This window comes from Rhinoderma darwinii, chromosome 4 (genome assembly GCF_050947455.1).
Source record: "Rhinoderma darwinii isolate aRhiDar2 chromosome 4, aRhiDar2.hap1, whole genome shotgun sequence".
Lineage (NCBI taxonomy): Eukaryota > Metazoa > Chordata > Amphibia > Anura > Rhinodermatidae > Rhinoderma > Rhinoderma darwinii.
The window spans coordinates 158,059,503-158,073,043 of NC_134690.1; the positions used below are offsets into that span (position 1 = coordinate 158,059,503).

Below are 13,541 nucleotides of genomic sequence, written 5' to 3' on the forward strand. Positions count from 1 at the left end.
CTCATAGCCTTAATTATACAGGATAAACTACTTAACCCTTTGGTTACTTTCATAACAGTTAGATGGGGGGGTGCAAGGATGGAAAGTTGCGTTACCCCTGGAGGTCTTCTTTAAACTAATCCATCCCCCTTATACTTACATAGCAGCTCACAGTCTTCTCTATGGAGTTTTGCTGCTCTACTAGGATCTGCCTACATGGACATGTGACCTGCAGGTCTTTCAACAGTAACGAGTACTACAAACATAAGGTCATCTGACCTTATGTCTGCAGCTCCTTTTGCAGTACATACACAATGCAGTTTTATCATGGTTGTACAACTGCAATGTACTTCGGGCGGCCATGGACCCCCAGGAGTCTTGGGCCCGGGCGGCCACCCCAAACACCTCTATGATGATCCGCTACTGGTTACATGCATGTAAACAAACACCAGGACTTCCACCGGAGATCTCCGGGGGCACGGATAAGTAAGTATTACTTTTTGGTTTTATTTATTGCATTTGCAGTTAAGATTCTCTGTATAAGTCACGTAAAGTTCATAGTTTCATGTGGCGTAAACATACAGGATGAGAGAGAGAGATAGAGAGAAGCATTCCAAAATCTCTCATGAATGTTTCATTTTGGTATGCCTTATAAAACATTGTGAAAGGGAAAGCTTTCAGTGAGAAATAGAACAGCATTATTGAAGCTTGGGAAACTAAAACCAGTAATGTTGTTTATACCAACTGATAATTGTTGACCTTTTGCTGAGGCCAAAGCTTTTGGCACCACTGGACCTTTTTTCAAATGAAAATGTATTTCTCTTATTCTCATACTAAAATGACTATCTATCTATCTATCTATCTATCTATCTATCTATCTATCTATCTATCTATCTATCTATCTATCTATCTATCTATATATATATATATATATATATATATATATATATATAATGAGATTTTAATATTTATTTTGCATGTGAGAATTCTAAAGAAGACAATTTGGTAATATCCCATTTTGCATTCTTTATGCAATGTTTTATTTTATTTTTTAAATTCAGTTTTTTATTATTATTATTATCAAAGGTAATAAAAGAGCCAAATACAAATTCAAAGCTTAGTGATATACAAGAGCAGCATATAAGCACATGAGAAGAACAATAAAGGTCTAAATGTTATTAAAAGCCAAACAGTTTAGTTGTGCATCTAAAACTGGACTGGTAGAGACCACAAAGAGGGAGTAAGTAGAGGAAGGGGGGGGGGGGTTGGTATGGAAGGTGGGAGGAAATGAAGAAAAGGGGGAGGGGAGGAAAGGGGGTGGGATGGGAAGGGAGGGAAATGGGAACGTTCCTCAGCATCTAATCCTCCCCACACCGAGGGTTACGTTATGACAACAAGGGGATGTACTCAGGTGAGTTCTTGAAGCACACCCAGTGGGACCAGGAACTCACAAATTTGTCATGGGAGTCCCGTATAGAAGCTGTGAGTTCCTCCATGCGTTTCACCTCCTGCATCTTCTGAAACCAAGGGTGCATTGTGGGTGGATCATCTTGTTTCCACAAGGCTGGGATACATGCGCGATCCGTGTTAACTAAATGACGTACCACTGATTTCTTGTATATAGAGATAGGAATGTCACACAGATGAAGCAAGAAGAAGTCAGGTGTCTTGGGGAGCGTGAAGTTGGTGAATTTGTAGGTGACGTGCCAGACATTGTCCAGAAGGCAGCCTGGGGCAGCTCCAAATGGTATGTAAGAGGTCATCTACCTGGGTGCCACATCTCCAACACATGGGGGAGACCTCGGGGGAAAAAATGTGGAGTTTGGAGGGGACTCTGTACCATGTTGTCAGAATCTTAAAGCCGGCTTCCTGAATCATACTCAATTTTGAGGATTGATGTGTCATGGTGTATACTCACCTATGGTGGTCTGCTGTAAAAGTTAGGTTAAGGTCTGATGCCCATTTGGACAATGACTTTATGCAATGTTTAAGGCAAGGGTATCATTTGCTGTAGTGTTGCTAGAATGCAGTAAATGCTCCTAGTTCATATCTTTTTTAAATTTTTAAATTTTACATTTATAACAAAGTACACAGGAATTTTTAATAATTATACAATCCATAAAATAGCAAAAAAAAAACACCTGGACTACCCCAGAAAAAAAAAACACCTGGACTACCCCATAGAAGACCCAAAAGAGGGGGGAAAAAGATTTTGTTTTTAGTTTTCAATTCGATTTCTTTTCTTGCGTGACCCCCATATTGTAACGTCTATGGCCATGGTCCGTCGTTCGGTCGTTAACCTCGACGGCCGTGGCCATGGACATCTTACCTCGCTGCAGCGTCATCCTCCTGGGCTATAAAAAGGGCTCTGTCCTCTTGCTCTTTGCCAGAGGGTTGTTTGTTGTCCTTCGTTTGTTGTGCGTATGGTCTCCCAGTGTCTTCCAGTTTCCCAGTGTACCTTGCTCCTGTATCCCGTATCCTGTTTGCGTACTACCTAATGCTATTGCCGTGCTGTGCTATTGCCGTGCTGTGCTAAGTCTACGCTTGATTGGCTATGCCTCACCTGACGACTTCCTGCCGCCTGGTCCTGGACGTGCCTGCCTCGCTACTGCCTACGATTGCCTCAGGTATCCTCGCTGAACTAATTGAACTCTGTACTTACCTGTTTGGCCAGCTGCCATCCCGCTACGTGGTACGGCCCAGTGGGTCCACACTCCGCATCGTGACACATATTCAGTGGCGTAACTACTGCAGTAGCAGCCATAGTGACTGCTACGGGGCCCGCTAGCCGATACACCCTTCCCCATATGTCCGGTGGGGCCGCTAGCAGCCATAGTGATGCTACAACGGGGCCCGCGCCGCCAAGCCTCTAACATTTATGAGCCGGGCGACATGGTCCCCCTCATGCCCGGAGGCGTCGCTAGCACCGGAGGTGGCCCCGGTGCTAGCGACAGCTACCCCTCTTGCAGTAATTGTACCTGTGTCTATAGCACGCAGGTACAAATACATGCATTAGCTCTGAATGTCCAGGCATGTTTCGCGCCCGAACATTCAGCGCCTTACAATTACGCTTTTTGGCAGGGCAAAATTACTTGCCCTGCCAATCGGCGCCATTCAATTATTACTAGTTATACTACTATTATTATTAGTACTATTATAATCAGGGACACAGTGTATGGCGCTATTGTAGTTAGAGGTGCAGTGTATGGCATTTTATTATAATTAGAGGTGTTGAGAATTTTAACTTTGTTTATAGGTGCAGAAATGTTTTAAAAGTGAGAAGCTGTATACATATGAGCGGCAAACTGCAGAAATGGGTCGTGGCCGGGAGAAATCCATTATAGAGGTCTGGACTGGAGGGAGAAGAAAAGAACTAGAATCTGCCTCTAATCAGCACTGTAGTCACTGCATGATCTGCAGCGAGATGATGGATGGTATGATTTTTTTTGTAAAACAGCATCTCCCAGCATATCCTTACTACTGTTCGGGTCATGCTCGGAGCTGTAGTTTTACGCCATAAAAACCTATACGGCAGGGGTTGCACTAAATTGAGCTGTATTTGTTCTGGTGTTGTATATGTGTACTGCGCTTGGTTCTGGGGCTATATATATGTACCGAGCTTGGTTCTGATGCTGTATTTATGTATGAGCTTGGTTCTGGTGCTGTATATATGTACTGAGCTTTGTTCTGGGGATGTATTTATGTACTGAGCTTTGTTCTGGTGCTGTATATATGTACTGAGCTTTGTTCTGGCTCTGTATATATGTACTGAGCTTGGTTCTGGGGATGTTTATATGTACTGAGTGTAGCGTCCATGGCCACGGGCCGTCGGGTTTACTCACCTCCCGACGCCCGCAGCCATGGATCTGTGAGCGCTTGTCCCCATCTCCTTCCTAGGAGACGCCAGCGCTTACTTCCGCTCTGTTCTGCTGTGTCCCGTAGGGTGCGCACGCACGCTCGTGCCAGGCCTTAAAGGGCCAGCACGCGCACATCCGGAAATCATCATAATCAACGGCCCATGATTTCCTGGTCTATAAGAGGACCCCAGCCCTTCTGATCCTTGCCTGAGCGTTGTTTGTTTTCCCTGTCTGTCTTGCAAATGGTCCCTTAGTGTTTCACATTCCAGTTGTTACCAGTGCCCAGTTACCTGTTCCTGTATCCCGTGCTGTTCTTCTTCCTGTGCCTATTAGTGTTGGAGTCGTGTCACTTCTTTTGTCATCTGCCACGTCCGGAGGAATTCGCCACGTCTGGTGCAACCTGCGGCATCTATGTCATCCGCCACGTCCTGTGTCTTCTGCCACGTCCAGAGGAATTCGCCACGTCTGGCGCAACCTGCGGCATCTGTGACATCTGCCACGTTTGGCCATACATGCTGCACCCATCTCCATCAGTGCCAGAGCTACGGCCACTGTCTGGACTATCCAGGTACCCTTGTGCGGGACTTTGTATTCTGGGGTTCCTGTTGTTTGGTCAGCTGCCTCCCTGCTACGGCGGTGCAGAATAGTGGGTCCACTAACCCGCTCCGTGACACTGAGCTTGGTTCTGGGTATGTGTATATGTACTGATCTTGGTTCTGCTACTGTATTTATGTACTGAGCTTGGTTCTGGGGCTGTATTTATGTACTGATCTTTCTTCTGGTATTGTATATATGTACTGAGCTGTGTTCTAGTGCTGTATATATGTACTGAGCTTGGTTCTGGTACTGTATTTATGTACTGAGCTTGGTTCTTGGGCTGTATTTATGTACTGATCTTTCTTCTGGTATTGTATATATGTACTGAGCTGTGTTCTAGTACTGTATATATGTACTGAGCTTGGTTCTAGTGCTATATTTATGTACTGAGCTTGGTTGTGGTACTGTATATATGTTCTGAGCTTTGTTCTGGTGCTGAGTATATGTACTGAGCTTTGTTCTGCTGCTGTATATTTAAGTATATATAGAATATGTTTATAATGACAAAATTGCAGGAGAGATGGAATTTTTCTCAATTCATTGTATATTTAATGGGAACCTGTCTGGTAGTTTTAACCCCTTGGACCGCCACCATGCGGTAATACATGACCTGACAATATTTCCACTTGTATGTTTTTTTCAGATGCAGCAAAATCCACTTTTAAAATGGTGCACACTATATGTTAATTACTCATTAAAGGGTCATGGGGCGGTGCCGCTATCCTGAAGAGTCACATAGTCCTGCCTCCAAACCCAATTTTCCATGTTTGATTGACACCCCCTGGCTGATATAACTTTCTCGGATGCTCATTGCCTTGTGGCACTATACACAAAGGGGGGCTGTGTGGCACTATACACAAGGGGGAGCTGTGTGGCATTATACACAAGGGGGAGCTGTGTGGCATTATACACAAGGGGGAGCTGTGTGGCACTATACACAAGGCATAGCTGTGTGGCACTATACACAAGGGGGAGCTGTGTGTCACTATACACAAAGGGGAGCTGTGTGGCACTATACACATGGGGGAGCTGTGTGTCACTATATACAAGGGGCTGTGTGGCACTACTAAGGGGGGGCTGTATGGCACTATGTACTAGGGGGGCTGTATGGCACTATTTACAAGTGGGAGGGCTGTGGCTCAATCTACAGGGGGCTGTGTGTGGCGCAATCTACTGGGGTCTGCGTGTGGCACTATCTACTAAGGCCTCATGCACACGACCGTATTTTTTCCCACCCGTAAATACTGGCGTAAATACGTGTCCGGTATCACACGTATTCGACCCGTTTTGCACCAGTATTTATGGACCTGTGCCCGTAAATATGGGTCCGGTGTCACCCGTATTCCACCCGTATTTACGGGCACGTTTTTGGCGGCAAAATAGCACTGCACTAATCGGCAGCCCCTTCTCTCTATCAGTGCAGGATAGAGAGAAGGGACAGCCCTTTCTGTAATAAAAGTTAAAGAAATTCATACTTACCCGGCCGTTGTCTTGGTGACGCATCCAGCCCGACATCCCTGGATGACGCGGCAGTCCATGTGACCGCTGCAGCCTGTGATTGACCTGTGATTGGCTGCAGCGGTCACATGGGCTGAAACGTCATCCAGGGACGGCCAGGACGTCGGGCCGGATGTCGAGAGGGACGCGTCACCAAGGCAACGGCCGGGAGACCGGACTGGAGGAAGCAGGAAGTTCTCGGTAAGTATGAACGTCTTTTATTTTTATTTTTTACAGGTTGCTCTTTATTCTGATCGGTAGTCACTGTCCAGGGTGCTGAAAGAGTTACTGCCGATCAGTTAACTCTTTCAGCTCCCTGGACAGTGACTATTTACTGACGTCGCTTAGCAACGCTGCCGTAATGACGGGTGCACACATGTAGCCACCCGTCATTACGGGAGCTCCATAGACTTCTATGGACTGTCCGTGCCGTTATTACGGCCTGAAATAGGACATGTTCTATCTTTTTCAACGGCACGGGCACCTTCCCGTTAGAAAACGGGAAGGTACCCGTGGCCAATAGAAGTCTATGAGCCCGTTATTACGGGTCTTAATTACGACCCGTAATAACGGGAGTTTTTACGGTCGCGTGCATGAGGCCTAAGGGGAGGGCTGTGTGGCACTATATACAGTGGGATCTGTATAGCGCTATATACAGGGGGGCTTTATGGAGATATCTACAGGCGGGGCTGTATGGCACTATCTACAAGGGGGAGATGGGGGCGCTATCTACAAGTGGGGTGTGACACTTGTAGATAGCGCTGTCTACAGGTGGGCTGTATGGCACATTCTCCAGGAGGCACAATCTATAAGGGGGGCTGCTTGTGGCACCTGGGGGGGCCCAGTCAAGAGTTTGCTATGGGGCCCAGTCTATCCTAGTTATACCCCTGTACTTATTTGTTAAATATAGCACAACCTTCTTTTATAAACTTTATATATACTGCTAGCCTTCTTTAATATAAAGTTTTATTATACTGACTAAGTGGTGGCTCAATTTCCAGTTGTGTATCAGCCAAGTATTTCTGTTCTTGAGAGACTGGCTCTTTCACTAATCATTCAGACTGTGAGCGTCTCAGACAGAGTTTTCAGTGATAACAGAGGCAGAGTGTTCCTTTGAGTTGCCTCTGTTTGAGGAGCCACTTTCAATCAAAATGCTATCGTCTATAGTACAATTTGAAAAGATTCATGAGATAGCAATTGACACATCGCAAGCTTGTAAAGTAAAATAAATTGGTTGGTAGTGGAGAAAAATGGCAGGGGCTTCATTTATTACTCATTTAGGCATTTTGGCACAAAATGTTTACTTCAGTTTCAACACTTTCTGCTTAAGCTGTGTCAGCTGAAGTTATTCTATTGAAAACTAAATAGTGGTAATAATTTGCCACTATTTTATAATGTTTCGCCCTTCCTAGTCTATACATATAGCCGGAAACATGTACTGTAGTTTAAAACTTGTTTTAAAAAATGAGAGTCTGGCAATTAAGATGGTTTTAATAGACAGGGTACAAGGTCTAAAACAATTAAAGGGGTATTCCAGGTGGTAAAAAGAAATCTTGCTGCAAAACATGTAATAAAATGATAAAAACACACATTACTCCCCTGTAATTCTGTTTCCGGATCTTTTTAGGACTCCTGGAAAACCTTGTTAAGGTCTCCTACACACACAGAATCGTTGTAGCACTTTAAACTGCATAAAAAAAACTATTCTAAAAACCCTAGCAAGTTTCAAACGTAATGCATTTTTTATGCCGTTTTTCGTGGCGTTTTTCATGTGGTGTCCTTTTGTGCAGGCTTTTTTCCTGGTGTTTTTGAAGTCCTATAGAGAAACCTATGCGAAAAACGCCCGAAAAAAACAACCCACCATACCCAGAGCATGCTGCATTCCGAAAAAAATGCCACTGACCACAAAATTGCCTCAAAAATGCCACAACCCAAAACGCAGATGTATGTAGTGCATTTGATATTTTACTATAGACTTTAATGTAACATCTGGCCGCAGTTAAAACTGCATGAAAAAACACCACGAAAAAACATTGTGTGTGAATCCAGCCTAAGTCTCTGTTCGCATCACAGTACAGCCCTATATCAGAGATATGTGTCTGAGGGATCTCGATGTATACATCCGCCAAAGGCTCCAATGTATGCCATTGTATAGGCAAACTTGGCTAATAGGCACCCACATAATAAAAACGAATACCACCAGTATACATTTTTATTGTATCTATCTGTATAAAATAACGTAGTCTACAGCAGTGTTCTATACAGCAAAAAGGAGAAGCCCTGTTACAGCCCTGTTAGAAAGGGGAGCCCTGTTACAGATTTTGAATTGAGGTCAAAGAACTTCAAGTTCCCTCTCTGCATATTTTCCATTGGATAAAAAAGTCGAGAGGGTACAATTTGAGTTTTATGGACCAAAGGTGTAACTTGTAGACCCTAGGCCTTAATGCAAAATCTGTAACCCACTAACTATCACTTTTAATTTAGAACATATGGCACAGGAGGACCATTTGGGGCCTGGGTGCAACTGCAACTTCTGCAACCCCAATAGTTAAGCCCCTGGTATGGACTTATGAGAAGCCCTTGATTTCCTTGTCCCAAGATTAACTGCAAGCAGGAATACTATGATGACATCTAAAGAATTAATGCAATTTTTTTTAAAGAGATGTTTTGAAGACCACATAATTTATTAAGCTTTAAAGAGGCTCTGTCACCAGATTTTGCAACCCCTATCTGCTATTGCAGCAGATAGGCGCTGCAATGTAGATTACAGTAACGTTTTTATTTTTAAAAAACGAGCATTTTTGGCCAAGTTATGACCATTTTTGTAGTTATGCAAATGAGGCTTGCAAAAGTCCAAGTGGGTGTGTTTAAAAGTAAAAGTCCAAGTGGGCGTGTATTATGTGTGTTACATCGGGGTGTTTTTAATACTTTTACTAGCTGGGCGCTCTGATGAGAAGTATCATCCACTTCTCTTCAGAACGCCCAGCTTCTGGCAGTGCAGACACAGCGTGTTCTCGAGAGATCACGCTGTGACGTCACTCACAGGTCCTGCATCGTGTCAGACGAGCGAGGACACCGGCACCAGAGGCTTCAGTTGATTCTGCAGCAGCATCGGCGTTAGCAGGTAAGTCGATGTAGCTACTTACCTGCAAACGCTGATGCTGCTGCAGAATCAACTGAAGCCTCTGGTGCCGGTGTCCTCGCTCGTCTGACACGATGCAGGACCTGTGAGTGACGTCACAGCGTGATCTCTCGAGAACACGCTGTGTCTGCACTGCCAGAAGCTGGGCGTTCTGAAGAGAAGTGGATGATACTTCTCATCAGAACGCCCAGCTAGTAAAAGTATTAAAAACGCCCCGATGTACGCACATAATACACGCCCACTTGGACTTTTACTTTTAAACACACCCACTTGGACTTTTGCAAGCCTCATTTGCATAACTACAAAAATGGTCATAACTTGGCCAAAAATGCTCGTTTTTTAAAAATAAAAACGTTACTGTAATCTACATTGCAGCGCCTATCTGCTGCAATAGCAGATAGGGGTTGCAAAATCTGGTGACAGAGCCTCTTTAAAGTCACTAAATCCAACAAAACTTTTTTCATTGCTATTTATGCGCTTGCTTGACTTTTAAAGTGGTCTTTAGCAGACTCACTTCCAGTTCACAGTTCTGAAAGATTCAGACTAGACCCCTTGTGGACTCCAATATTGATTAAGTAGTTATTTATTTGTTTACCATTTACAAGAAATTACCTTTTTTGATTATTTGATGGCTGTTCCATAAGATTATAGTGATGGATGAAGAGATGTGGCCCCAAGAGATGTTCCCTGTTCCAAAGTAATGCTACTATCGTGAAGCTCCCTTTTCACATCAACTGCTGAATAAGGGACTATAACTTGGATCTCTACAATTCCAGGTGATTTGCAAACCGATATAAATGAAGTTCATACACTGGTGCATACTTCTATTGATACCGGTGGAACGGGGTTTAGTTTGTTTGTCTCTAATGCCGTCCCTATATATTCCAGTTCTCCCTACTGCATCTCAGCTTGAGGAGGCTTGTCTTTGTGGCAAGCCATGCTCATCAATTACATAGACAGTTGTTTTGTTACCTGCGTGATGAACAGAGCAGGAGAAATCAAACGTGTTTTATATTTTTTTATAAATAATTGCTCAAGCTGTTTTAAGAATTCCCTACAGACTAGAAGAATTTATTAAAACAGCGCAGGAATATTCTGTAGTATAATTACAGAATTAGAAAGCTGTTAAGTAATGAATACAAATAAAAAGTAAACATAATGTTTGGAAACAAGCACTGAAATATTATAGAGGGACAAAGGAATAAAATAAAACAAAAATAAATTATACTTACAGTCAGAGCACCTGCACATGGTCGTATTACGATTCCGTTTTGTACAGAGCCATAATAGGGCTTCCACAGAAGTGCATCAGCCATCTCCTGTACTTCCGTATTCCTTCAATTTTATATGGAGAGTTTTTCGTGCCATGCCCATCTTACGGCGTAAGTATTGGGGTATAGAAACATTGCACGCACTGATCTGCCGTACAGTCTCTCTGTCTGTGTGTATGAGCCCTGAAATGATTAATAGATTCAGTAATTTTCATATGTATGTAGCCCAGTCTAAAAAAAACACTGATATATGTATATATATATATATATATATATATATATATATATATATATGTCATAAAAATATACAATACAATGCAAATCGTACAATAGAATGTTGCAACAATTATAATAAATCCGAAATTATACAAATTAAAAAAAAAATGTAGTCATGCGCCTTGGCACACAAATTAGTCCACACATTCATACTAACTTGAGTTACTACATTAACCCAGTATGTATGTTTGGATGCACCCTTATAGTTCCTTGTAGTCACTTGTACTTATCTTTTATGTCATTTTATGTAATAGGATATTAAAGTCCAAATATGCAGTGCCTTGCGAGTATTCAACATTGTCAACTGATTTCTCAGGATTACACGACACTTACACACTCTGTTCGACACAGTATTGACATTGTAAACCAGTATGCTTTACAATAAAATTCATTAAAAAAAAACAAAATGACAAACTGAGAGATGCTGCTTGCATAAGCAATGAAGAAGAAGGTATTCCACTGCACTCACTATTCAGTTAAAATACTCTTCTTTATTAAGGCAAGAAAAGGCAGAATGGATGTGGAGCACAGGTCTACGTCCGTTTCGCGTATATACCCACGCTTTCTCAAGGCCTACTAGTACCTGGTAGTAGCAACTTTTAGTTGTTTATTAGAGAAAGTTTCTACCAGCTGTGCACACTGTTTAGCAGTGATTTCCCCCCATTCTTCCTGGCAGATCTGCTCCATGTTGTTCAGGTTGGTTGGATGACTCTTATAGACTGCAACTTTGAATTCGCACCACAGATCCTCATTTGAATTGAGATCTGACTTGACATTGTAAAATATTCGCCTTTTTTTGGGTTTGGCAGCAAAATTCTTTCACTATCCTCCAATATTAATGTAGATGGAATAAACAGTAGTGTAGTTCGTTTTCCTACTGAGATGATTCATATGTGAGTTATCTTCTACGTTTCAGTCTGTTGTCTCATGTGACCACATACTCTCAGCATCCTATATCCTATTATGTGTGGACCCGGTAGCCAGTTTCTCTTTGCATTCCTATGAGAGCTACATTGAGCCTCTTATATGAATGCATAGAGAATGTTCTGTAAGATACTTGTCCTGCTGAAAGGCGAACTTCATCCCAAGCTAGACAGAAGTTGTCATAGAAATTACAGTAAATGCGCAGTGCTATGGTGTCCACACCCCTTTGCTAAGCTCCGGCCACTTTTTCAAATTCTGTCGAGAGCAGGGGAAACACCCCAATTTTTGTAAATTTTGGGCCATTTGCGACATTTCTAGAAAAATGATGTACAAACGTTGCTAACTTTCCTCTCCGTATATATATAAAATGCAATTGTGACACAACAAATAATTCTTAGTATAGTTTTATAGCCTTGATAGGCTTGGACTCATGGAAAACTGCATAATGTTAAGTGCTGGATAGCTCTAGACTAATATATGTTCGGTTAGAAAGGAACTTACATTAATCAGGCAGACACAAAAAGTGACTTAGGCCTCACACGCAAAAGCATATATTATGTCAACAGTATATTAATTCTGTATTTGGAAGGTAAGTCAAAGAGGCTAGTCACACTGCCATATTTTATGTACAGTCCATATTTTGTATCTGCAGTGTATTCTATCTTTGTCTGCAGTGGTAGTTGTTGAATTGCATTGACTGAAACACGTGTGTAATATGGATGAAAAAATAATGAAAAAGCACACCGCATAGAGCTTAAAAAACCTAAAACGTGGAACACAGATTTTTCTGCTGAATTAAATTTAAAAAAAAATGTTGTCATTCTTCATTGGAGGCCATATTAAAGAGATATTCGTCCATTATGGTATCATATGGAGGCACTATATGATTATAAATGAATTGCCCATGGGTCCATAATATGTTTAATTGTTTATATAATTTAGATTTTAGCATTTTGATCTAATCTTTATTGATCTAATCTTTTGTACATTCCGTTTGCTGGGAGTATGATTTTTTTAAACAAAGATGACTTTTAGATCACATGGATTGCTACTATTTCTTGACATTTTGATTTTAAATCCAATATTCAGTATATACATACATACATACATACATACATTTCCTTTTTTAAGTATTAGAAAAACTGCAGCAAATGTTAGCAGCAACCCATATTGTCTGTTATATAGATGCAACATGTAAATAGAAATCTATGTACAGTATGGTCAGTATTTTGTTCATATAGCAGAGCCTAAATAGTTATGCATATGTAAATAATAATTGCCCACAAACCTACAGTTTTGGTCATCAAGTTTTTGGGGACAGATCTTCAACATGGTTTATGTTACAATAAAAGAGAATTACAAATTCCTTGTAAATGTAGCATTCATTTCTTAAATCTATAAAAATCCTTTTAAACAGAGTTAGTGCATCAAGAAGCCTAGAGAAGATACAATATTTGGATAACAAAATATATTATTTCATTCTGCCCACAAAAGTTTCAAAAGTATAATGAGTAAAATCGTCACATACATTTTTATTGCATCCTCACATTGTCTTGTGAACTTGTCAATGAAACACTGTAGCAATAAAATAGGTAGTGGAGTACATCAAAGGAAGGAAAATAGAATACAATACACTCAGCCGGCAAAACAATCTAATATACCTTATCTTCTATATAGTGAGAAATCGATGATCTCAGTTCTCTTTTAGGTCTATCACATGAGGTCCTTGATATGCAGGGCACAGATGAAGAAACCACAGCATTGTCAGCTGTAACTAGGATAAATGTTACCAGGAGCCCAAGAGTGTGGAGCGAATCAAACTTGACTGAATCACTGCAGACTGCGAATTGAACGTCTAAATTACTTCATATCTCAAGGACACTCGTCTTGAACAGAGGTCACAGCTCAAATTGTGTATTCCAACAATAGAAAATAGGGAGTTCATGTGCTGTCAACAAGAATGCAATGCCATCTAGATTTCTAGTTGATATCTAAATA

The 13,541-nt window shown here is 41.7% G+C and overlaps 1 long non-coding RNA gene across 1 annotated transcript in view; it reads right to left on the bottom strand.

Annotated features, from left to right (window-relative positions):
• The window catches only part of LOC142760898 (uncharacterized), a 61,356-nt gene extending 48,044 nt beyond the window's left edge, over window positions 1–13,312 (bottom strand). Inside the window, exons 1-2 of the long non-coding RNA XR_012883446.1 lie at window positions 13,205–13,312; window positions 10,305–10,526 (exon numbers count right to left, since the gene is read on the bottom strand). This is a non-coding gene — a long non-coding RNA (uncharacterized LOC142760898). The remainder of the gene's footprint in view (window positions 1–10,304; window positions 10,527–13,204) is intronic.
• Between the last annotated feature and the right edge of the window lie 229 nt (window positions 13,313–13,541).